This window comes from Diceros bicornis, chromosome 19 (genome assembly GCF_020826845.1).
Source record: "Diceros bicornis minor isolate mBicDic1 chromosome 19, mDicBic1.mat.cur, whole genome shotgun sequence".
Lineage (NCBI taxonomy): Eukaryota > Metazoa > Chordata > Mammalia > Perissodactyla > Rhinocerotidae > Diceros > Diceros bicornis.
Window position 1 is genome coordinate 13,080,741 of NC_080758.1, and position 23,444 is coordinate 13,104,184.

The window sequence follows — 23,444 nt, forward strand, 5'->3', positions numbered from 1 at the left end:
GAGCTCGGAGCAGCCGTGAGGCTTGGGTCTGGTCCTCAGTGGATCCCCACAGGAGGTGGACAGGGCCCAGTCTCCATTTTACAGATGGGGACAAATGAGGCCCAGGGAGGTGAGGCGCGGGTCCCGTGGGGGCCGTGGGAGTTGGCGTCAGGCCTCGTAGTCCTCTGCACTGCGCTGGGGGAAATGGGGCTGCACCCGCCCTCCCACGCTGAGGACTCGGGTCTTTCCCCTGCCTGTCACAGCCGCTGAGTGTCCTCCTTCCTCGGGGCCTTGCCTGCTGCGCTTAGAACAGAATCCCGTCTCTTCAGCCTGCGTGATCTGGCTTCTGTGTACCTTCCTGCCTGGATCTGTGACCTCCCGTCCCCCTACTTGGTCACCTTGCCCAGTCCTTCTTACCTGTTTGCTCTGCTCCGGTCAGTGGTCTCCTTGCTGTCCCTCAGACACACCAAGCAGGCCCCTGCCTCAGGGCCTTTGCACTCGCTGTCCCCACTGCCTGGGCCATGCTCTCCCCTGGTATCCCATGGCTCACACCCTCATTCCATCTGGTCTCAACAGGACGTCCCCTTATCAGAGAGGCCTTCCCTGGCCACCTCATTTAAAATAGCACCCACCCCCCCACTTCATCTCTCCCTTTTCTGCCTTGTTTTCTTGCTACCCCTTATCCAGTATATTTTTGTTTATCACCTGTGAGGGCGGGAGCTTTGTGTCTTTTGTTCACCATTCTGTCCCGAAGGCCCAGAACAGTGCCTGGCCCTTAGTAGGTGCTAAATTTGTTATTTGCTGAGTAAATGAATGAATGACCTCATAGCATCAAGGATGCAGAAGCAGTGTGTTCTGGGTGGTAGAATCCGTGTGAGCAGGAGAGTGGTGACTGGCTCGTAGGGGAGTCGGCCGGCAGGGGCCCTGTCTCCCCAAAGCTGGGAAGAAATTGGGTTCCTGTGCCTGCTGCCCAGGCCCCCTCCTCCTTCTCAAAGGGCAGAGGCCCCTGCCGCCCTGCACAGTCGTTGAGACTAAATCCGGCCTCCCTGTGGAAAAACACCCTTGCCCCGTGGCAGACCGGGAGGCTGTGCGTTTTTATAGAGTTCCCGTTTTGAATGGATGGAAAATCCCTGCAGAGATGGCCAGGGCAGCGGGGGGCGGCAGGCTGGCCTGGAGCCCGTGCCCCCAGCCTGTGGTTTGAGCCCTGCGGGTCCAGCCGCTCCCTGCCCGTCTCGTTCCAGCCTCCCTGACAAAGCAGCTTTCACTGCGGCTCAGGGGAGCCATGCCACGTGGGGGAGGGAGGTGGCATCTCCCTCTGGGTTCCCGAGCTTCACACCACCCCCCAGCGTTGGCAAAGTCGCCCCTTTTATAGATGAGAAAATTGAGGCATAGAGAGGGGAAGTCACCAGCTCAGGGCTACACAGCAAGAAAGAGCTTGGTCTGGGATGTGAACCTCACTCTGTCTGAGCGAGGTTCCAGCTCCACCACGGAAGCCACACCGCCTTCGTTCTTGGGCTCTGTCCCCGCTGGGTGGGAAGTGGGAGGTGAAGCGAGGAGGAAAGTGGAGAACACACAGAGGTAGCAGCTTTCACCACCTTTCTCGCTCATCCCCTGCTCTTCGGCCGTCTGGCCTCAGCTCCATGTGCCTCCTCCAGGGAGCCTTCCCTGAACACCCTGACATGGGTCACCTGGCCCAGTCCTGCTTCCTATCGCTCAGCACGATTGCAATTGAATCCACGTTGTGCGATGATGTGTTGACAACCTGTCTGCCTCGCAGACTGGCTTGTGTGACGGCAGAGACTTAAAATGTCCCAAATTGAACTCTCCCTTTACCCCACCCCCCAACCGCAGTCTTTCCTGTCTCAGTAAAAGTGACCTCCATCCTGCCAGTGTCTCCGGCCAGACACCAGGGAGTCAGCCTCCGCCCCTCTCTCACCCCACATCCATCAGCAGATCCTGCGGGTTCTGCCTTTAAAGTATGTCTAGAATCTGACCGTTTCTTACCATCGCCACGCCACCGCCCTGGTCGAGTCCACTGTCGTCTCCCGCCTGGACTGTGCAGGAGCCTCCTCCCTGGGCTCCTTGTGCCCCCCCCACGGCCCCCAGCTGTAGTCCGTTCTCCGCACGCAGTCAGGTGGTCCTCAGGGCGCCCTCCTCCGCTTCCTGTGGGTCTCAGCCCGTGTGTCACCTCCGACACTTGCTGGATGAAGGGACAAGGATTCTGTCCCCAGACAGTTACTCTGCCTCGCTGTGCCTGGCACGTTGCCAGCGCTTTCCCTGGTTAGAGGGGATCAGGGAAGGGTTAGTGTGGGGCACTGGAGGCTGGTGGGCAGGGCCTCCGCCTCCCAGAGGAGGCTTTGGGAGGATGTGGTAGCCAGGCTCCAGGGTGAAAAGCTTGAACCTAATAATTGTTAGGGACATTTAGGGAGCACCTACTGTGTGCTGGGCCTGTGCCTGTGAGTGCTTTACTGATGGTGCTCTCTTATTTAATCATAGGAGCCCTCGAGGTGTAGGTACTTGCCCACTTTACAGATGAGTAAAACTGAGGCCAGTGACGGGAGTGACTTGCCCACGGACACACACAGTCGCTGAGTTGGCTTGTTTGCTTTCTCCAGACGACTTCTCCATCTGCCTTGGCACGCTGCCCCGTGGCCCGCCCTGCTGGTCGGTGTGGACGGAGGAGCCCCGGCCCAGCTGGCGCTACCGCTTCCCCTTTCCTCGGCAGACATGAAATGATTCGTGTTCGTCGCCATTCCTCTCGCTGGGTTACCGACTTCCTTGTTCGCTTGATGTGGCGGGAAGTTCCGCAAAGGGAGAAAGGGAACTGGAGCGCTTGTTTAAAGCTGAGTACGGGATCCTGGGTCTGTGTCCTGTGGCTGGTGGCTGGTGGCCAGGGCGAGATTCAGGGCACCGGGGTGCCATCCTCCAGTGGCACCGCCTCGCCCACTCGTGTGTCTGCAGACTCACGCCTTCATTCGGTCGTTAGTTCTCTGCCGCATTCCCACGGGCTTGGCCCTGGGCCACCGACTGGGGCGTCTCTCTGGCAGGCAGAGTCCAGCCGTGCCCGTGGATACATGTCACCCAGTGTCACAGGGACCAGCACTAGTCTCATCGCCAGGAATGGCTCTGCCACAGGGTGTGGACTGATGACCCCTCTTGTCCCTTCTGGGGAGTGTGGACACCCTGCCTGCCATTCCTGTGCCCCCTGAGAACCTTGGCCCAGCTTTCTGGGACGCTGATTTTGCTCAACGATGTGGTTGGACGAGCCATTTTTATAGCAAAATCAGGCACAGGTAAGGACGCTGGTAATGATGCTAATAAATGTGCGTACTGAGCGCTCAGCGTGCCAGTCCGGGCGCCAGCCCCAGTGCACGGGTCGTGGCGAGGACGTGCGTCCAGGTTGCTGAGCGCTCGGAGCGGCGTCCAGCGTAGAGGACTTGCTCAGGGAGCGTCAGCCGTGAGCGTTTCGCTCTCTGGGCCTCACGTCCTCCTCTGTGAAGAGCGCTGCTGATCACACTGCGTCCCTGATGAGGCTTGCACTTGTTGCCTTGGGCATCGTTTGGGGCAGTAAATGGGTGCAAACCCTTTGGTGAAACATTTAGGAGAGTTGGTAAGAGCTGCCCAAACACGACGCCCCTGGGACCCCGGGATGAAAATGGAGTCCGAGACAAGACCTCGAGTCCAGGGGGAACCCCAGAGGCTTTTGTGTACCAGGATATTCGCTGAAGCACCGCGGGCGAGAACGCGACGTTGGAAACAACCTAAATGTCCCGAAATGGGGAAATGGTGTGGTGAGCGAGCCATGCTCTCTTCTCCAGCTGCTGCGGACCAGGGCAAAGGTGACACAAATTATGTACAACCTGCGATGGCAGCCGTGTCTCCAGAACTGCCCAGGAGAAACTGTGGCAGGTGACACACCGAAGTATTACCTGTCCGTGCTGCTGGAATGCGTGGTTTCTGGTTTTCTTATTGTGATTTTATTAATTTTCGTGATGAAAGACAGCTGTATGCCTGCAAACCAGAAGAGCAGACTCAACCAGCACTTCTAAACCTCAGTGCCCGTCACAGGCACCTGGGGAGGCATCAAACATGCAGATGCCTGGGCCCTCCCACCTCACTGAATTGGAGCCTCTGAGTAGCAGGGCCCAGGAATCGGCCTGATCTTGTCTGTTTGTCAGGATCTCTCTGTCCTCCTCCTCTGAGCAGTGCTCCCTGACAAGCCGCCCTGCTCCCTCCAGCCCTTCGGGGTGATAGCACAGGCTCCTGGCTTTCCCCAGACCCCTTGAATCAGACCAGAACTTCCTGGTGCACCTCCTGGGCAAAAGTGTCGTGAAAAGCTCCCCGGGTAATTTCTGTGCTACCCTTCAGATGTCAGACCCGCTGACCTAGGGATGGCCCACACCTGGAGTTTAAAACCAGCTTTCTAGGGCCGGCCCCGTGGCTTAGCGGTTAAGTGCGCGCGCTCCGCTGCTGGCGGCCCGGGTTGGGATCCCGGGCGCGCACCGATGCACCGCTTCTCCAGCCATGCTGAGGCCGCGTCCCACATGCAGCAACTAGAAGGATGTGCAGCTATGACCTACAGCTATCTACTGGGGCTTTGGGGAAAAAAAAAAAGGAGGAGGGTTGGCAATAGATGTTAGCTCAGAGCCGGTCTTCCTCAGCAAAAAGAGGAGGATTAGCATGAATGTTAGCTCAGGGCTGATCTTCCTCACACACACACACAAAATAAATAAATCAAACCAGCTTTCTAGTTGTGCCTTTTAAATGGTAAAGATGCACAACAGAGAATTGAAATGATGCAGAAAATGATAAGAAAGTCAATCCCATCATAAGGCTCTGGTTTACCTCCTTGGACCTACAAGTAATTTATGGAGCACCTACTGTGTACCAGGCGCCGGATGCAGCAGCACACAAGACAGACGAACCCTCGTCCCCATCGAGTTTACAGTGGAGAAAGACAGCAAAGATATCGCATAAGGAAAGTCTGTAGTGTTAGTGGGTGCTAAGTGCTATGGAAAAGAAAAGCAAGATGAGGGAGGGGGATGCAGTACTGGGAAGGAGTGGTGGTTTTAAGTAGAGGGGTCAGGGTGGACCTCACTGATGTTTGAGCAAAGACCTGAAGGAGGGGAGGAAATGAGTCCTGTGGAAACCTGAGGACAAGTGTTCCAGGCAGATGGGACAGCCAGTGCAAAGGCCCTGTGGGCAGGAGCCTGCTGCATGCTCCTGGAACATCAAGGGGGCCAGGGTGGGAGGAGAGGAGGGAGAGGGGAGATGAGGGTAGGAAGTGAACTTGTGTAAGGCCTTGAAGGCTGAGGTGGGGAGTGTGGTTTCACTCTGAGAGTGTAGCTGCTGTTGGAGGGTTTAAGCAGGAAGCGCCAGGCAGTGAGTGGTGTGTGATGGGCTGTGATATGTGGAGCATGCCCCGTGCTGGGGCTCCTGGAGATGCCTCATCAATTGTAGAGCAAACGTGTGGATGTCCCTGTGCCTACGGTGGGTGGGGGACACCCATCAAACTCCCACATAGGAGCCCCCTGCGGTATTCAAGGCACGTCTCGGCCGGTGGGGAGCCCCCTCCCTCCCCGTCCCCTGCACCACCTCCCCCGACCTCTTTGCTTCGGAACCTCCGAGCAACGCAGTCTTCCTGTTCTCGCATCTTCTCGGAAGCTGGGCTGGGGGGGCCGTGAGGGGGCGTGTGTGGAGCTCGGCTTGTCTGTTTGGCAACGGGTCCCACAGGTGGGTGGGGGCCCGGTCTGCTGGAGTGAGGGGGATGCCTTGGCTGTCAGGGTCTGGGAGACCCACGTGTGGGCAGGATGAACCAGGGTGGATGGGAACAATCTCCTTTCCATCACTTTACTAAAAATAAAATTTTGAAATAATTTTTATTGCAGTGTAATTACACGCAGTAAAGCACTCACGTCTTAAGTGTACATCTCCGTGACTCTTGCGCCGTGCATCATGCCGGGAGAAGATCTAGAACACGTACCGACCTGAGGTCCCCTCGTGCCCCTTGCCAGCCCGAATCTGGCGAGAAAAAGTAACGACTTGTAGTTAGAAAAGTAACAGCTTTTGTAACCTCTGTCATCCAGATGCTTCTGCCGGCCAGTGGATTTTGTATAAGTGGATCCCCCAGGATGCACCCTTTTGTGTCTGGCTTCTTTTGCTCGGTAGTGTTCACAGGACACATCTGTGTCGTTGGGGTCTTGGCAGCTTTTCTTTGGATTGGCGAGTTGTATTCCGTTGTATGAATGCACCTCAGTTTGTTCAGCCATTCTCCTGTTGATGGACATTTGTGATTTTTTTAAAATTGGAGTTTTTATCGTATTCTATTCCTGTGCTGAGCACTTTATGTGTAATGTTTCCCTTAATCCTCAAAGGAACCTAAGAGATAGAGGCTCTTGTTTATCCTGTTACAGACATAGAAACGGAGGCTCAGAGGCTTATGTAACATCCCCTCCGTTCTTCTCCTAACAAGTATTTTTTGAGCATCTTGTATCTGCCTCACCGCATTCTAAGTGTTGTGGGTACAGCAGTGAGCCAGACCCACCGAAGTCCCTGCCCTCACGGGGCTGGCGCTTCATGGAGAGTCAAGTGTAAAATAATATGTAGATTGTGAAAACCACTTTACAAGGAGTTAAAACAAGGCATTTTGGTGCAGAGTGCCTGGTGGGGGCTGAGGGAGGCTACTTCAGCCAGGGTGGTCAGGGTGGGCTCTCTGAGGAGGTGACAGTTGACCTGTCTGGTGCTGTAATGATCTGGAGGAAAAGTCTTCCGGGCTGAGGGAAGGGCATGTGCAAAGGCCCTGAGGTGGGAACAAGCCTGGTGTGTCCTACAGAAAGGCAGACTAGTCAGTATGGCTGGAGCGGACTGAGACAGTTTTGGGGAGTAGTCAGGAAAATTCAGTGTGGTCTGTCTGTTGGGGGCGAGGGTTTCTTGTTTCAGGATGCACTGACAGACAACAATTTCAGTGATGGTGATAGTAAGTGCTGCGTTCAGTGAGGCCTCCCTCTGGCATGACGCCGGAGTTGAGGTTCATTATCAGGTTCATCTTCCGAGCTGGGTGTTTGAATCTCTGTTTACAGAAGAGGAAACTGAGGTTCACACTTACGTGCCGTCCCCCGCTGTAGATGGGGACTTGAACCAGAGTCTCCCCCTCCCTGCTCAGGGTCTCTGGGCCGTGGTCGAGTCCCCCAGGAAAGGAGCCGTCGAAAGACTCAGTTGCAGAGTCTCTGGTGACCTGTCATCTGCAGTGGGGCTGGAAGGTCGGGGTGGTTAGAGAGTGTGGGCCTGACTCCCCAATTCCAGAGCTGAGGGGTCTTGGGGATCCTCCTCTCTGACCCCTGCCACCCCCATTTCACAGACGTGGGAGTAGAGGATGGACCGTGGAGTGGCGTTCCCAGGGTCACACAGCCAGTCTGTGGCAGGGCTGCACTTGGAAACCAAGTCAGCAGGTCCTGAGCAGTGGACACTGTGTTGTGCCCATTGTGCAGAGGGGGAAACCGAGGCCCAGAGAGGGGGAGTCAGTCCCCCCAAATCGCCCAGCTCATGTGCGTCGTTTCTTGTAATCCTCATAGTGATCCTTGAAGGTGGTGAAGCCAGGTAAATATTCAGTAAGATTACCTTTCGACCTTGTTACGAAAAGAAGTTAATCTTGTCAATTTGCTGTTTTCTCCTTTATGCTGGGGGGTAACTCAAGGGTCACAAGGATTTATGAGCTTGTTTTATAGAAGAAAGACAATGCCTTCAAGGATCACCAGATAACTAGCCCCCAGCTGCGGCTGATGCCCAGAAGTCAGATTGTCCAGGGGTTTGTCTGGGGTGAAAGAAACATGGATTACCCCTTTGTTTCTCCGGAACTCCTCCTGCTGCACCCCGTAGCTCTATAGGACCCCCTGCCTCCTTCCCTTGTTAAGGCGGATTTGAGAGAACCTGTCCTCCCACCTTCTCGTCTTGGCCAATTTGAATAAACCTCCCTCCATCTCCAAGCACCGATGTCTCAGTGTTTGGCTTACTGTGCATCAGGCACACGAACCCTAGATTAAGACGTTTTGTGTCAGTGGCAGTGTTAATATTCCTATTTTACAGATGAGGAAACTGAGCCCCAGAGAAAGGGACATTTCATTCATTCGTTCATCACAAATGTATTGAATGCCAGGCACCATGGTGCTAAGTGCTGGGCCTGCAACTGAATAAAACAGAGTGAATGAAACAGGAATAAAACTGTGACTAAGCAAGACCTCTGGGAGCTCTCAGTCTGGTGAGGAAAACAGCAATTAGCTGAATAATCTCCTAAATCAGGGTTAAGTACAGCTGTGGTGGCACTGGGAAGGGTGAAGGGAGCTACTGGAGCTTGTGTTTGGGCTTTGACCTTGTTGGGAGGGCAGGGAAGGTGGGTCCATGTTAACTAGGTGAAGGGAGGGAGATGAGTGTTGTGGGTGGAGGGAACAGCATGTACAAAGGCCCGGGGGCAGGAATGGGAACAGCCTGAAGAGCCTAAAGGCTGGGCTGGTTGCAGCCTAGTTTGGTGATGGTGGCGAGGTGGGGTCCTGTGTGACCTTTTTGGTTGTTATTCGCAGAACTGTGGGCAGCCATTGACGGGCGTGGCAGGGCAATGGGTAACCACATATGCATTCTGTAAAGCTCTCCTTGTGACTTGCCTCGTGTCACTGTAGCCAGGATGCGTAAATGACCGAGGCCTCCCAATTCCTGGTCATCCCACCAGGCCATACTACTCCCCCACCCCCGACGAAATTCTCCCAACTTTCCACCCCAAGAGGCAATATCGTCCCGTAGGAAAGTCTTGCCTCTCTGGAGCCTCATAGGGCTGGGCTCGGTCCTAGCTGAGCCCTTCCTTCCCTCTGTGACCTTGAGCAAATGACTTGATTGCCCCGAGACTGTTTCCTCGTCTGCGAAACAGGGATGCGGCAGTCACCTCCTCGTAGACCCTAGGCGTTGGTATACAGTAAGCACTTAATACATGTCCGCAGCTGGTTCCTGTGTCCACGCTCCTTTGGAAACACAGGCATCATGCAGTTCAGATCGCTTGGTGTCCTGAGGTTTCCCTCATCTGATCTTACTAAGTGGCTTCTTGCTTTCTAAACCCAGGAACTGAATAGATGTGGGTAGTTAAGGATAGTGTATGTTATAACTATGATAGTAATTATTATCGTCAGACCATCTGTCCTTAATGAATATCCCTACCGCATTAGGGGCGGAGGAAGGTGTTTCACAGATTACTAATGATAAGACAAATAACGTATGAAACGTGTGGCCGTGCGATATAGTCATGTCTTACGTATTCGTAATAATAACCATGGAATATTAGGGCTGTGTTTGGCTGTGATTGATGGAGATATGATGGGGGTTTATTTTTTCTCTTGTGTACATGTCTAAGTGGTCGTATCAGTTTCCCTTCGCTGCTGTAACAAATTGCCATAAAGGTGTGACTTAAAACAACACAGATTTATTATCTTGGATTTCTGGAGGTCAGCTGTCTGAAATGGGACTTATAGGGCTAAAACCAAGTTGTTGGCTGGGCTGTTTCCTCCGGGGCCCTCGGGGAGAGTCCATCTGCCTGCCTCTCCAGTCTCCAGAGCTGCCTGAATTGCTTGGCTCGTGGCCGCTTCTATCTTCAGAGCCAGCAACAGCCAGTTTTCACACTGTGTCACTCTGACACTCGCTCTCGCCTCTTTCCCTTTGTAGGACCCTGTGGTCGCAGTGGGCCCCCTGGGTGATCTGGCATGACCTCCCCATCTCCAGATCATTAACTTAATCACGTCTGCAGGGTCCCTTTTGCCGTGTAAGGTCATGTAGTCACAGGTCGGGGGATTAGGATGTGGACGTCTTCGGAGGCTGTTATTCAGCTGACCACAGTGGTCAAGGGCAGTTGGGGCCTCTCTGCCCCATGGCCTCCGTAGGCTCCCCTTGCAAGGTCTGCCTCCCTTCGCCTCCGGGGCCTGGAAGGCCAGACACTGTACTGGACCGTGAGGATGAAGGTGCCTGCCCTCGTGGTGGGGAGACGACTTTAATGAAGTGGCCCCATCACCAGCGGGACGTGGGTGGGTAGTCAGGGCAGCTGAGAGCCCAACACTTGGTCAGCGGGCGTGACAAGTCAGCGTTTGGACTCTGATGGCCCAGAGCTCAGACCCTGGCTCTGTCCACTTAGCTGTGTGCTCTGGGGCTGGCGCTTCATCCACTGAGAACCTCGGTCTCCTTTTCTGTAAAACGGGAGTGAGGTTGTCCGGGATGGGACGATGTGTGGGAAGCAGTGGGAACATCGCCGACACTCCCTAATTTAAGACCCCAAACTGCGTCTGAGCAGCCGGCGTCTGGTCCTGACCTGACACTCCTGTCAGCAGCCTCTTCATGCTCCCGAGTTCCCTCCCGGGGCCTGAGCGGGTGCTGGGAAAAATAAACCAGAGGAAACCTGCACGCCTCGCCCCTCCCGGCCCGAGTGCCACTATTTTTACATTCTCTCACTTTTGTGCATTGTTTCCTGACTCTCCAAACACAATCCTTCACCAGCGAAGGGGGGCCGCGCCCCCACCAGCCCCTGGAACAATGGTTCGGGGAGACGGAAAAAAAAGTTGGGCTGAGGGAAACACAAAACCTCTCGAAAGGCATTGTCTTCAGATGTCAAGTGTCAGCCCCGCGGAGAGGAGCCCACATTCCACCCATTGTCCTGCCACCGACAGGCGCGGCCCCGCCACGTCCAGCCGCCCCGCCCTGCGTCCTGGGGCCCGCGCAGCTTGCTTGCCTTTGTCTGGGACGTTCCGGCGGGAAATGCCACCCAGAGCGGAGCCGCTTCCCAGCCCCCGGCTCGGCCCCCGTGCGCCCGGGCGGCCTGGGCCACGCCGCCGAGGGGGCCTGAGGCTCGCTGTGCTGTGCGCTCCTAACACAGCAGCAGCGTCTCACGGGCTCCTGCGGGGCGGCTCCCTTTTCCGTGTGTGGAGAACAGCTTAGTGAGGTGTAATTCACGCACCGTACAGTTTACCCGCTTACGGTGTGTAACTCCACGGCTTTTAGTGTATTCACAGAGTCGTGCAGCCATCACCACCGTCTAGTTTAAGGACATTTTCATCATCCCAGAAGAAGACTCCATGCCCATTAGCAGTTTCCACTTTTGTATCCCCGTCTTCAAGAGAAAGAAACTGAGACGCAGAGAGGCTGCCCAGCGTCACACAGCCAGTAAATGACTGAGCCAGGATTTGTACCCTGAATGCTTGGCTCCAGAGACATTATCTTAACTGAGATGTAAGGCGGTAGTTCTCAGCTGGGGGAGATTTTGCCCCCTGGGGGATATTTGGAGACATTTCCCGTTGTCACAACTGAGGGTGGGGTTTGCTACAGGCATCTAGTGGGTAGAGGCCAGGGATGCTGCTAAACATCCTACAGTGCACAGGACGGCCCCACAACAGAGGCTTATCTGCTCAAATATCAGTGGTACCAAGGTTGGTAAGTCCTGCCATAATCCCACTCTGATGAGCCCATTCTTCAGTGGAAAACGCTGAGGGGCCCAAAGGAGTGGGGAGAAGTTCAGGCTAGAATAGGAAGGATCTCAGACCACATTATCAGTGTAGGTCACGGCATCGAGGGGAGAGAGATTCTGAACAGTGTTGAGAAGACTTAGCAGGAAGGAGATCTGTGCTCCGTTAGTGATGTCTGCCCTGGGGGAGGGTATGGGGAGAGGCGGCAGGCTTCACGTTTGCCAGGCTGTGTCTGGGTCGGGGTCTCACAATCCAGGGCCCACAGGGCCGGGCGGGAAGGTGAGCGTAGCAGCAGCAGGTTGGGTAGTGGGAAACAGAGCAGCGCCCGCCACTCCACTGCAGCCAGCGGTGGCCCTGCGGGCATTTGAGACCTGTGGTCAGCTTTTTCAAAAGAAGTTAGGAACTGGGATTTTAGTGGGAAATCTGAAATTCAGACCTAGGCCGGAATTTCTCTCAGAGCCCAGCGCTGGTCAAACTCAATGTGCCTGTGGGCTGCCAGTTTGAGACCCATGAGAGTGAGTTACAGCTCGACAGCGTGTATGAGGCTCCGCTGAATGTGTGTGGCAGGGATGGGTTGTCGGTGAGTTCAGGGGGATCGCGGGCCGGGTCCCCGCCCCCGGGGTGGGGTCTGTGTGGGGAAGAGTGTTGGCTTCCCCTCTGCGCCCCCGCGCTCCCCCCATCGTTGCATCAGTCCTGTGCACAACAGGTTGTAGCAACTCGGTTTCTGCTTTCACTTCCTCCATGCTGGGGATGGGGTGGGGCTGGCAAGAACTGGGCACCTTCCTTCAGGGCCTGGAAGCTGGGGGGATGGGTAAGGGGAGTCTTCTCTGATGACTGATAATCAACTAAACACATATTTGTTGAGTACCTGCTGAATCCTCGATAAATTGTGCGGGGCCCAGTCCTAGACTCTGGGGATACAGCAGTGACCTGGACAGATGAACATCATGGCCTTCCTGGAGCTGACATTCTGGAGGGCTGGATGGACAATAGACTGATAAATGGACACACGGAACATCCATAGCGACAGGTGCTGTGAAGAAAACAGCACAGGAGTGGGGACAGATATTTTAGTTAGGATGGTCTTGGAAGGACTGAATGTGCCTCAGGGCCTTTGCACTGACGGGTTCCCTCTACTAGAATGCCCTTCCCTCTACTAGAATGCCCTTCCCTCAAACACCTGCAGAACTGCTCCCTCACTCGGTCCCCGAGCATCGCTCAGATGCCATCTCCTCAGGAGGCTTCCCTGAACATCTCTGTGAAATGACTCCCCCACCCCGTCTCTCTCTCTTCCCTCATCCTGCTGTATTTTTCTTCACAGCATTCGTCCCTACCTGCCATTTTATTTTAAAATCTTTTGATAGTCTGTCTTGCCACTGCTCCGTGAGGGCAGAGATTGTCTGATTTATTCATTCACTGGTGTGCTCCTGGCACACAGGAGGTACGTGGTAAGTGTTGAATAAACGGATGGATGCAGGAATGAATGAGTCCCCCATTGCCAGCTCAGGTCTTGTGTCCGTGTCTGCAGGCCCAGCTCCGGGCCCGGCGCACAGTAGGCCCGGTGACGCCTGTTGGTCTGGATAGTACGTGGGACGGCCTCCTCCCCCGAGAATATGACCATAAGCAATTTCCTGTTTCCTTTTGTAGTCCAGCCCCCTCTCCCGGCCCCCGTGCCCCTTCTTCCAGGAAGTCTTCATAGTTAAAGGTTTTCACCTGCATCATCTCTTAAACCTCAGCTGCCTCTTTTTTCCGGATGAGGAAGTGGAGAAGTTGGGTGACTCGCTGAGGTCACGCAGTTGGCACTCAGATGGGGTGAGGTGGGGAGGGGCGCTGGTGGGGCCGCGAAGGGCTTCGCGTGGTGGTGCTGAGGATGTGGTGGCGCACTACAGTTTATAAAGCTGTCCCCCTCCCGTCTCACCCCGGGAGACTTGGGAGCAGTCGAGAATAGAACTGTTTTTAGGATGAAAAAAACAAATAACTGTAATACGTAAAAATAATTAGGGTAAATGTAAAAGTCGCTGGTACATAGGAGGACCTCCAGAAATGGGGTGGATCGGATTCCAGAAGTTTCCTTAGGAAACATGGCGGGTTCATGTCTCTCTCCCCCAGGACTTGGGCTCCCTGAGGGTGCTCTGTAAACTCACGGAGGGCTGTGGAGATGATGCCGACTAACGCTTGACTGGGAGAGTGCTTGTCACGTGTGTTAGCTTCTGTGATCCTCATCGTGGTCCTCTGTATCTTTTTATCCCCACTTTGTAGAGGAGGAAACGGAGACAGAGAGGGTAAGTAATTTGTTCAAGGTCACACAGCTTGTGAGTGGCAGAACTGGGATGTGAGCCAACTGACCTAAGCACTTGCCTGCACTGCTTCCTTTTAGCCTCACCGTAGCCTGTGACTTCAGGCACAGATGAGGCACAGAGAGGTGGAGTCACTGGTCTACGTCACACAGCAGCAGGTGGCAGAGGCAGGATCTGAATCAGGTGGCCGGTTCCAACCTCTGAGCCTCAGCCCCTCTCATAAATTGCTTCCTTAAGGGACACAGGACCCTTCTAGCATTTGAGACGGGAGAGCTTTTAAGAGCAGAGAAGGCTTTTGAGAGAGGTGGGGGCCAGAGGAGAACTTGGGGTGCTGGCCGTGCCCGTGGCCTGGCAGGGGAGTGTGTGCGGGTTCCCGGGACGATGCAGCCTTAGGGCGAACCCCCCCTCCCCCCGGGTCCGGCGGGGCCTGCCTGGCTTCCCCAGCCACCTCTGACCTCAGCCCCGCGCACTAGAGGTTTTGCCAACGCTGAAGCGTTTCTCTGTTTGGACAGCCAGGGGGGCGTCCTGGGGCAGAGCGGACACCGGCAGTCCCACTCGGAAGGGGCTCTGTTAGAGAACCAGCCGGTGTGGCCTTGGTTCTTCAAGGCTGGCCTTGCGCCTTGGAGCAGACGCAGCCCCTCCAGCGGACTCCCCCCTCGGCGGGCCCTAGACCCTCTCTCTTCTGGAAGCTCCGTTTCGGCGCCCCAGCCGCTTCACCGGACTTGCCGCTGCCCGCGCGGCAGTGCTCTGCCCGGTGGCTCGTCTGGCCGGCTCGTCGCTCGGGCACTTAAGAGGGGGGGCCGGAGGGGCCGGGGAATGAACACCCCTCCCGCCCTCCGCAGTGTCGCCGGCACTGGCGTGTCCGCCCCAGCCCCCCCCCCCCCCGGGGTCGCGCAGGGCGTGTCTACACTGGCTCTCAGGGCCTCCGAGGGATGGGGCCCCCATAGCCCACCCTGGCGGCTTGCTTGGTCTCATGCCCTGTATGGGCTGCCCCCCTTCCCGGGCCCGCTTCTCCCTCCCCTGCCTGTGTGTGCTGGGTCGCCTCCCCCCAGCCGCTTGCGCTCAGCTCCTTGTCGCTGTCTCCCTCCGGGGACCCCGCCCGACCCCCGTCATGCTCACAGGCCACAGGCCGTGCCCCTGTGCAGCCGTGAGGGGGCTGATGGCACTGGATGCGCCGATGTAGGTTGCTGTGCTTTGTAGACGTTTCAGTCAAGATTTACTCATTTTGACAGCACAGTTTTCTTTTTGTATTTGGAGCCAGCGCTCGGATCTTTTAAGGCCTCCAGTGTTTCTGTGGGGCTGAGAAATGGGGCCTCCCGGGCCCCGGGGCCAGTGGGAAGGGGCCTGCTCTTGTTCAGGGTCCGCGTGGAATTAAGAGTGCCTGCCCCTTCCGTGCTCATTTGTTGAGCTGTTACTGGGCGCCTCCTGTGCGCCGGCTCCAGGCTGGGTCCTGGGGCTCCCAGTGTGGGGCCGGAGGGAACAGAGGCACCGGGCTGTTGACGCGCGATGTCACGTTGAATCCTCACGTCAGCCCCTCGCCAGGTGAGGCTCCGTTACCAGGCACAGGTCCCAGAGCCCCATGGGGTGACTCAGGCCCTGGTTTCCTCTTTCCTGAAAAGGGGCACTCATTGCACACTCATGGGATTATTACGAAGAACAGATAGGCTGGTCACCTGCCGAACCCGTTTTTACTGAGCGTCTGCTCTGTGCCAGGCCCAGGGGTGGGGGCTGCGTGGACAAAGCTCTGCTCTCCTGGAGCCGACGTTGCGGGGAGAAATGGGCACCAAGCACAGCAGTAGGTGTGTGTAGGTGCAGGTAAGAGCTGAGAGGGAGATAGAGAGGAGTGAGAGGGAGAGAATGGAGGGGAAGGATGGACGTCTGCTCTAAGTGGGGTGGTGGGAGAAGGCCTCGCAAAGAAGTGACATTTGGTTCTAGATGAGAGTAAAATGAAGAAGGGGCCCTGTGGATACCTGGAGAGAGTCTTCCAGGCAAAGGGAACAGCAAGTGCAAAGGCCCTGAGGTGCGACAGTGCCTGGTGGTCCACAGAACAGTATGGAGGCCTCAGTTATAGCTTATTTTTAGTGCTTACAAGAAGAAATTAGTCTGTTAAAGATACAATACCATGCAGCGTATTTGTGCTGTTACTATATAATGACATGAATTATATATACGTATGTATAATTCATGATGTGCCAAATGAGATGTGACATAAAGGAGGGAGTTTGAAGTTGTAAAAGGAATGTCATCTTCTGTCAGTCCTGCCAGGTACGTCTGTGACTGAGTATGTAACCTCCCACAGCGATGACATCTCCAATCTGAAATTTGGGTCTTTTGGGAAAGCTAGCTCTGGGCTGGTGGCTCTCTGCTCCTGACACAGGCCTGACGAAAGGGGGGGTTTGGAGAGGTTTTCAGTCTCAGCCCGGGGTGGGGGTGGGGGCTGCGCATGGGGGAAGGTCTCGAGTTCCGCCCCGGGCTGTGGAAGCACCAGGCCGGCTCATCGGGGGCCGGCCAGGATGGGCGCCATCCCAGGGGGCCTTGTGGTTTCCAGAGTCAACACGGAGAAGGAGAGGTGGGCAGTGCAGAGGCCGCGCTGCGGGAGGAAAACCTCTCATCTTGTGTCTGCCTGGCTCCTGCCTTGGTCTCTGCCAGCGGGCACTGCCCTCTGCACTTCGGATCCAGGGTGTGCACCGACGCACCGCTTGTCCGGCCATGTGGGTCCGGCGACCCACATACAGCAACTAGAAGGATGTGCAACTGTGACATACAACTATCTACTGGGGCTTTGGGGAAGAAAAAAAGGAGGAGGATTGGCAATAGATGTTAGCTCAGGGCCGGTCTTCCTCAGCAAAAAGAGGAGGATTAGCACGGATGTTAGCTCAGGGCTGATCTTCCTCACAAAAATAAATAAATAAATAAATAAAATCTGGGCTTCTATTTCTAAAGGAAGAGGAGAAACCAGATATTGGGGGACAGCTAGTAATCTTGGCCATAGTCTCACACAGTTTAGGGTATTTCCTTCCACACTTCTTTTTTCTATGGTTATGTAGAGATAATTTATTTAACCAAAAATGAGATTATATTCTATATACTCTTCTGTATCTTGTTTTTTTTCCCCTAGTTAAGGGTATATCAATAGCCTTTTTCTGTAACACTGAATGGACTTCTGCAGACTGTTTTTAGCATGATCGTCCTTTGTCAAGATGGACGGTTTATTTAACCAAACCCCAAATGATAGAACTGTAAATCAGATACTGGGGTTAAATCTTGATGCCACATGTGAGATTTATTTTTCCTTGTGGGATAAATGCCCAGAACTTAAATGGATGGAGCATAGGATCTGGGCATTTGGAGGAGTCGTTGGGCATTTGGGGTCTCCCCCAACCAGCCTGTGTGGGGCTGCCAAGTGCCGGCTGTGCAAGGCCCCCTCTGCTGTTATTCCCGTTTTATCGTTATTACTTGGACTCAAGGCCCTTGCTGTTCTGATGCTCTGCTTCCCTGGACCCCGGGCCACCAGACCGTGTGGGGGATGGGGTCCTCAGGGCGCCCCCTTTCCTCTGACCTTGCTGCCCTGCCCCCACCTCCCCTCACTTCCGGCCGCCCCCTGGTCCTCTCAGGTTTCGCCATATGTCTGGTGAGGTCACCCCTGCCAAGGCGGGGATGTCCTTGGGGGCAGCCGGGCCCGCTCCCCTCAGCGATCAGGTTGCGGGTATCGTCTCAGAGTGACTTCGAGGCCTCTTCTGTCCTTTTTACCTCCAGGGGGAGATATATCCTCCCAAGGCTGTGGCCTCAGCTTCCAGACGGACGGTGGCTCCCGGGGGCACCCCAAAGGGCAGCTGCTCCCTGCTTTATGCTCATGCTGTTTGCTGTCTACAGTTACTCACGGATGACGTGGGTTAGGGGTGGGCTGCCCACTCATCCGTGGGCAGACTCCCTGGCTTCTAGGCCCGGCTCTGACCCTTACTAGCTGTGTGGCTTTGGGTAAGCTCTTTGCTGTGCTGGGCCTCAGTGCCCTTCTCTGTAAAATGGGCACAGAAGTAATAGTACCTACCTCCTGGGATCGTTCGAGGGTTAAAACACTTAGAGCAGCACCTTGCGCATAGTAAGGCCAAAGGTGTTAGGTATAAAGATAATTAATAAAAAATAGTAAATATATTATTATTATTATTCTAGTTCTCCCAATCCTGTACTGGTTACTTCTGGAGCCTCTTCTGGGCCCCCTTCCTCAGTTTCCCTCCCTTCTTCCCTCCACACCTTTCTTGAGCACCTACTGTGTGCCAGGCAGTGTTCCAGGTGCTGAGGAGACAGCAGTGAATGAGACCGTCTTCTGCCCCGAGAGGGCTGCCCCTGTAGGGGAGATGACACCGAACAATCAAATCTGTGCATAACTTAATGGATAAGAGCCCTGTGGCTGGTGGTAAATTCTGGAAGGGTCCCCAGGGTCAGATGGCTGTGGGAGTGTGGCGAGACGCTCCTTTATAGACGGTCCAGGGGGACCTCTCTGAGGAGGCATCTCCCCTGCCAGTGGACGTCTGGGGGGAAGCCTTCTGGGCAGAGAGCAGCAGTGGCACGGGGCTGGGAGGGGAACAGGCTCAGAGTGTTCAAGAAACAAAAAGACCAGCCGGCTTCGGCTGAATGAGTGAGCCTGAGTGGGGTGGGAAGAACCGCATCACACAGGGTCTTGTCGGCCACGGAAGAGGCTGCATTGTTTTCTAGATTTTTAGTAAAAGCCTCGTCTAAGGCAAGGGTTTCTCCACGTTGGCACTGTTAACGTTTGGGGCCTGGTGCGTCTTTGGGGGGCCGTCTTGGGCATTGTAGGAGGTTTAGCAGCATCCTTGACCTCTGCCCATAAGATGCCAGTCGCACTCACATCCCCAGTTGTGACAGCCAAAAATGTCCCCAGACATTGTCAAAGCTCTTCTGGCGGGGCAGAGTCACCCCCGGGTTGAGGACCACCGCTCTAAGGCAAGTGGGGCAGGGCAAGGCTGGCCTGGCCTCGGGAGACCTGGTTCTGATCTATGTTTTATCACCAACTTTTTGTTTGAGCTCAGACCAGCGTCCCTCAGTCTCCGGGTTCCTCGGTCAAGTAGCTGGAGATGGCAGACGCGCAACCCTCCTACCCCTTTCCTTCCCCCTAGTCATGGCAGACATCACTAATCAATCAGCCCAGAGCTCTGGGGACCCTGGAGACATTTGGGTCAGGAGCCCAGTGAGCAGCCTCTCTGGTCCCTTCCTCCCGGCAGCCAGCAGGAGCCGGGCAGTCTTGGCTCAGGTTCGGCTGTGTTGGTTTCTGGCTAGATGACTTCTGTAGGTACTCATCCTCTGGGCCTCAGTTTTTCTCATCTATAGAATGGGACCAGTATCCCTGCCCTGAAAGCTGATGGTGGGGATTGAAATGAACTCATGATGGACTTGGCAGGTCTCAGCAAATATTTTATTTTATTTTTTTTTGTGAGGAAGATCAGCGCTGAGCTAACATCCATGCCAATCCTCCTCTTTTTGCTGAGGAAGACTGGCCCTGAGCTAACATCTATCACCAATCCTCCTCCTTTTTTTCCCCCTTTTTCTCCCCAAAGCCCCAGTAGGTAGTTGTATGTCATAGTTGCACATCCTTCTAGTTGCTGTATGTGGGATGCTGCCTTAGCGTGGCTGGACAAGCAGTGCGTCGGTGCGCGCCCGGGATCCGAACCCGGGCCGCCAGCAGCGGAGCCCACGCACTTAACTGCTACGCCACGGGGCCGGGCCCCTCAGCGAATGTTGCATGAACGAATGAGAGCGTGTGGTCATGTTCTGGGTCATGGAGTAGTGGGAACTCGCATCCACGGCTGGTTGGGGTATAGATTGGTGCGGTCATGTTGGAGAGCCATTTGGCGTTAGGTCGAACCTGCCTCTGATCTACGGCCAACCATTCCACAGTGAGGTGTACCCCTAGGGGGTCTCGAACACCTGGCCCAGGGGACCTCCTCGTTGTGGCATCCTTTATATTGAGGACATTGGAAATGAGTTCAGTGTCTGTGGCGTGATCGTGGTTACATCATGCTGTAACTTTGACTACTCAGTGGTGAAATGAACAACTTGCGGCCTTAGTCTGGGCCCCCCAGAAGCAGATCCTGAGACTGGTTCAAGGGCAAGTAGTTCCTTTGGGGGTTCACCCCAGGAAGCACCGAGAGCAGAGTGAGGCCGGGAAGGGAAGGCGGCCCAGGAAGGTGTGTCACCCTGCAGGTTACCAGCCGGGACCCCTGGGGCACTCGGGAAACGGCAGCGATCGCGTGCCTCAGTTCCGTCCCCTCTCTTTGCGGCCTGCTCTGCACGTGGCAGAGGGCCCTCAGGCCAAGAGATGTGGGTGCCGGCGGCTGGAAGTGGTGCTGGCATGCACCCCAGGGCTAAGAACCAAGGGATGTGGGTGGGGTCCGGAAGGCAGATGCTGCCGGGTGTAGGCATTGATGTGGGTAAATGTGGAAGATGTGACATTGAGTGAGAAAGTAAGTTGCTGAAAGCACGTCATTTACAGAAATGTTGTAAACACGCGAAACAGTACTCTTTATTGCTTCTCGATTGACAAGTGCCTGCTCAGCGGGCAGAGGCGTTGGTGGGACTGAGGAACATGTCCGGGGCGGTGGCTGCTCAGGGGCTCGCCTGTCTCTCTCTGACAATGCGTTTCCTCTGTTTCCACGTTGAGGTTGGATGTGCACCGGGACGTGGGTACGTGGGCTGATCTTGGTGCACCGCGGGGGCTTTGCGTACGCTGCCACCCGTGTAACCACCGCTCGGATCAAGAAGTACAGCACTCCCAGCGCCCCGAGGGCTCCCTCGTGCCCCTGCCCAGTCCGCGCCTCCCGCAGACTGGGTGAAATTCTTTTTGAAATGGTTCAGAGTAGATTCGGCGTAATGCTGAGGTTTGCCAAAGCTGGGCAGCGATGCCGTTGTGGGTGTCCATTAAAGTTTTTCTGGCCTCGTCTGGTTCCTTGTTTTCATCGTCAGCGTCATGTAAAGAGGACTCCTGCTCTTGGGAGGCTTGGGCACTTGCGGGGAGGTGGTCCAGGCCGGGCTGAGGCGTGGACGCTCGTGGACGGAGATTCCGAGGCTGCGGGAGAGTTCAGGCAGCCCTGGAAACCCCGGGATGGTCTCCTCTCTAGGGGAGGTTTCCAGAATGAGAGCTGCTTTTGGCCGAGTGTCCCAGAGCTGTCCAGGCTTGGACAAGGAGTCGCCCCACAGGGTCCCTTTGACTGCCCCGCCTGCATGTCACCGGCGCCGCCTGGAAAAGCCGGTCGTGTCTTGGGCGGCCCGGAGCCCCTGCCTGCCCGTTCTTTCCAGGTCACGAGCTGCCCGTTGTGCCCGTTGCGCCGGCCTGTTTGCGGCTCCTCCGTGGGTGGCCCGAGCCTCTCATTGTCCCAGCACAATAGTGGTGGCCGTGCTCGTGTGAAGAAACGGGGGCAGGAAGCCGCGATCTAGGCCAGCCGAGCTGCGCTCCAGCCTCCTGCTCCCCCGGGCTGGGCCGGGAGGCCGCCGTCTCCCTCCAGTCTGGGAGGCTGGCGGCTGGACTTCTGGCAGCATCACAGGCCCTGTTAAAACAGCCTCTGGGAGCTCCTGTCCCCTGTCCCCCGTCCTGCTTGTGCTTTAAAAGGAAAGATCAGCAGGCTTCTGAGTGGCCCGAGTTGAGGCTCCTGCCATGTGTCAGGCACTGTGCCAGCACATTCCATGCTTCCCCTGATCTTTGAGTGCTTGCTCTGTCAGGCCCTACTCTAGGCCCTGGGGATATAGCTGGGAAGGCGGCAAGGCCTCTGCCCTCATGGAGCGTCCGTTCACTTTATCCTATCACATTCTGAAGGGTAGGACAGTATCACCATGACCCTCATATTTGGGAATAGCAAACTGAGACTCAGAGAGGGTAACCTAACTTTCCCGAGGTCACACAGCAGGAAGGAGGAGGATCTGTGGTTTAGATCCAAACCATCGCTTTCCAAACCTGGCCTCTGTTGTTGGATTGGGGTAAAGGTTTCATCCCAGCCGTGCTCCCTTAGGAGCTGGTGCAGATTGCTTAACCTCAGTCTTTCCCTCTGTCAAATGGGCTCTTAATGCAAGATAGAAAGGTGGGAAGTGCATGGAGACAAGGAGGGCCTCTTGGAGGAGGTGACATTTGAGCTGAGGTGTGATGTATGAGAAGGAGCTGGCCCAGGGCAGAGCTGGGGGAGAATATACTGCTAGCAGGAAGAGCATGTGCAAAGGTCCTGAGGTAGGAATGTGCCTGGCAGATGGAAGGAATAGAGAGAATGAAGGTGTGGCTGAGGATTATTGAGGTGTGGGGTGATGGAGTGCTAGAAGGGGAGGTCAGAGAAATTACCTAGGACAAGATCATGGGGGCCTTATGGACTGTGGAAGGATTTGGATTTTTTTTTTTTGAGTGTAGTGGGAAGCCGTGGAGAGTCTGATTTACAAATTTAAAAGGATCCCTCTGGCTGTGTGTGGAGAAAGGACTTTTTTGGGGGTAGGGGGAGCAGGGAGGTGACTGTGTCAGTCCGGGCAGGAGGCGATGGTGCTTGGACCGGGCCGGGTGGCCATGGAGGTGGGAAGTGGCTGGATTTTTAATACATGTTGAAGGTGAAGCTATAGCGTTTGCTGATGGATGGAAATGAAGTGCCAGAGAAGTGGGGGGGGGGTGGTTGGCTGGAGCCCCTGAGAAGCAGAGGCGCGCCGTCAGTCAGGCTGGAAAGAGCTCGGTGGTGTGGGTTTGGAGGGAAGATCAGGAATAGGTTTTGGGTGAAGTACATTTGAGACGCCCCTTGGACGTCCAGGGGGAGATGTTGAGTTGGCAGAAATCCAGATAAGAGCCTGGTTTCAGGGGAGAAGGCCAGGCTGGGGATATAATCTCGGCCGAGGGGCCTGGTCGAGATCACCCTGCGGTCACTGTGGACAGAGGCATGGCCGCCGTGCTGTGTGTCCTTGGCTTTCCTCTCCGTGACCTGCCATGTGGAGCGCCAGTGTGCCACCTCCCGGGAGACCTGAGTCTGCGGGTGGCCGGCACCCCGTGACAGGCATGGATGTCCCTCTGGGTGATGGGAGAGGATCTGACAGCCGTCTGTGGGTGGGCTAGCCTCCCCTCTGCCCTCCTGCCCCTGCTTCCCTCTGGTCCGGGCTGTCCCCTCCATCTCCCCGCCACGTGGAGATCTCCCCAGACAAGCGTAGTCGTGTGAGATGTGCTCTTAATTAACCTGCAGCCGGGCTCTGTGACGGGGACACCGTGTGCTTCCCCAGGCCCCCCTCCTGGAGCCTGTGCTATAATCAGCTGTGGTGGGGAGGGCGACAGACAGGCCACCATGGCTCATTGTGGCCCTGTGGCCGTGACAGGACCACGAAGTCATTTTCACAGGAGTCTCTGTGTGGCTGTTGCCGGGTCCACCTGGGGCCAAATCCCAGAGTCGGGCAGACCAGGCGGAGTTAGCTGTGTGCGCCCTGCGTCGGTCCCCCTCGGGGGCTGTCTGCCATCTCCCCCTCCTGCCCACGTCCATTCTGTTCCCTCGGCCCGTCCACGGGCTCTTCTTGGGAGCTATGCCTCCACCTGCTCTGTCCCACCCACCCCTGGGCCAGGGTGCCATCGTCTCTCGTCAGCACGGCTACACCCCTCCACTCTGGTCCCCCGATTTCATATTCAACCCCTCAAATCTAGTTCCTCACAAAAACAGACAGCTCT

The 23,444-nt window shown here is 55.8% G+C and overlaps 1 protein-coding gene across 3 annotated transcripts in view; it reads left to right on the forward strand.

Moving 5' to 3' along the window:
- Positions 1–23,444, forward strand: part of PREX1 (phosphatidylinositol-3,4,5-trisphosphate dependent Rac exchange factor 1) — a 193,435-nt gene that overhangs the window by 53,386 nt on the left and 116,605 nt on the right. The window lies entirely within an intron of this gene.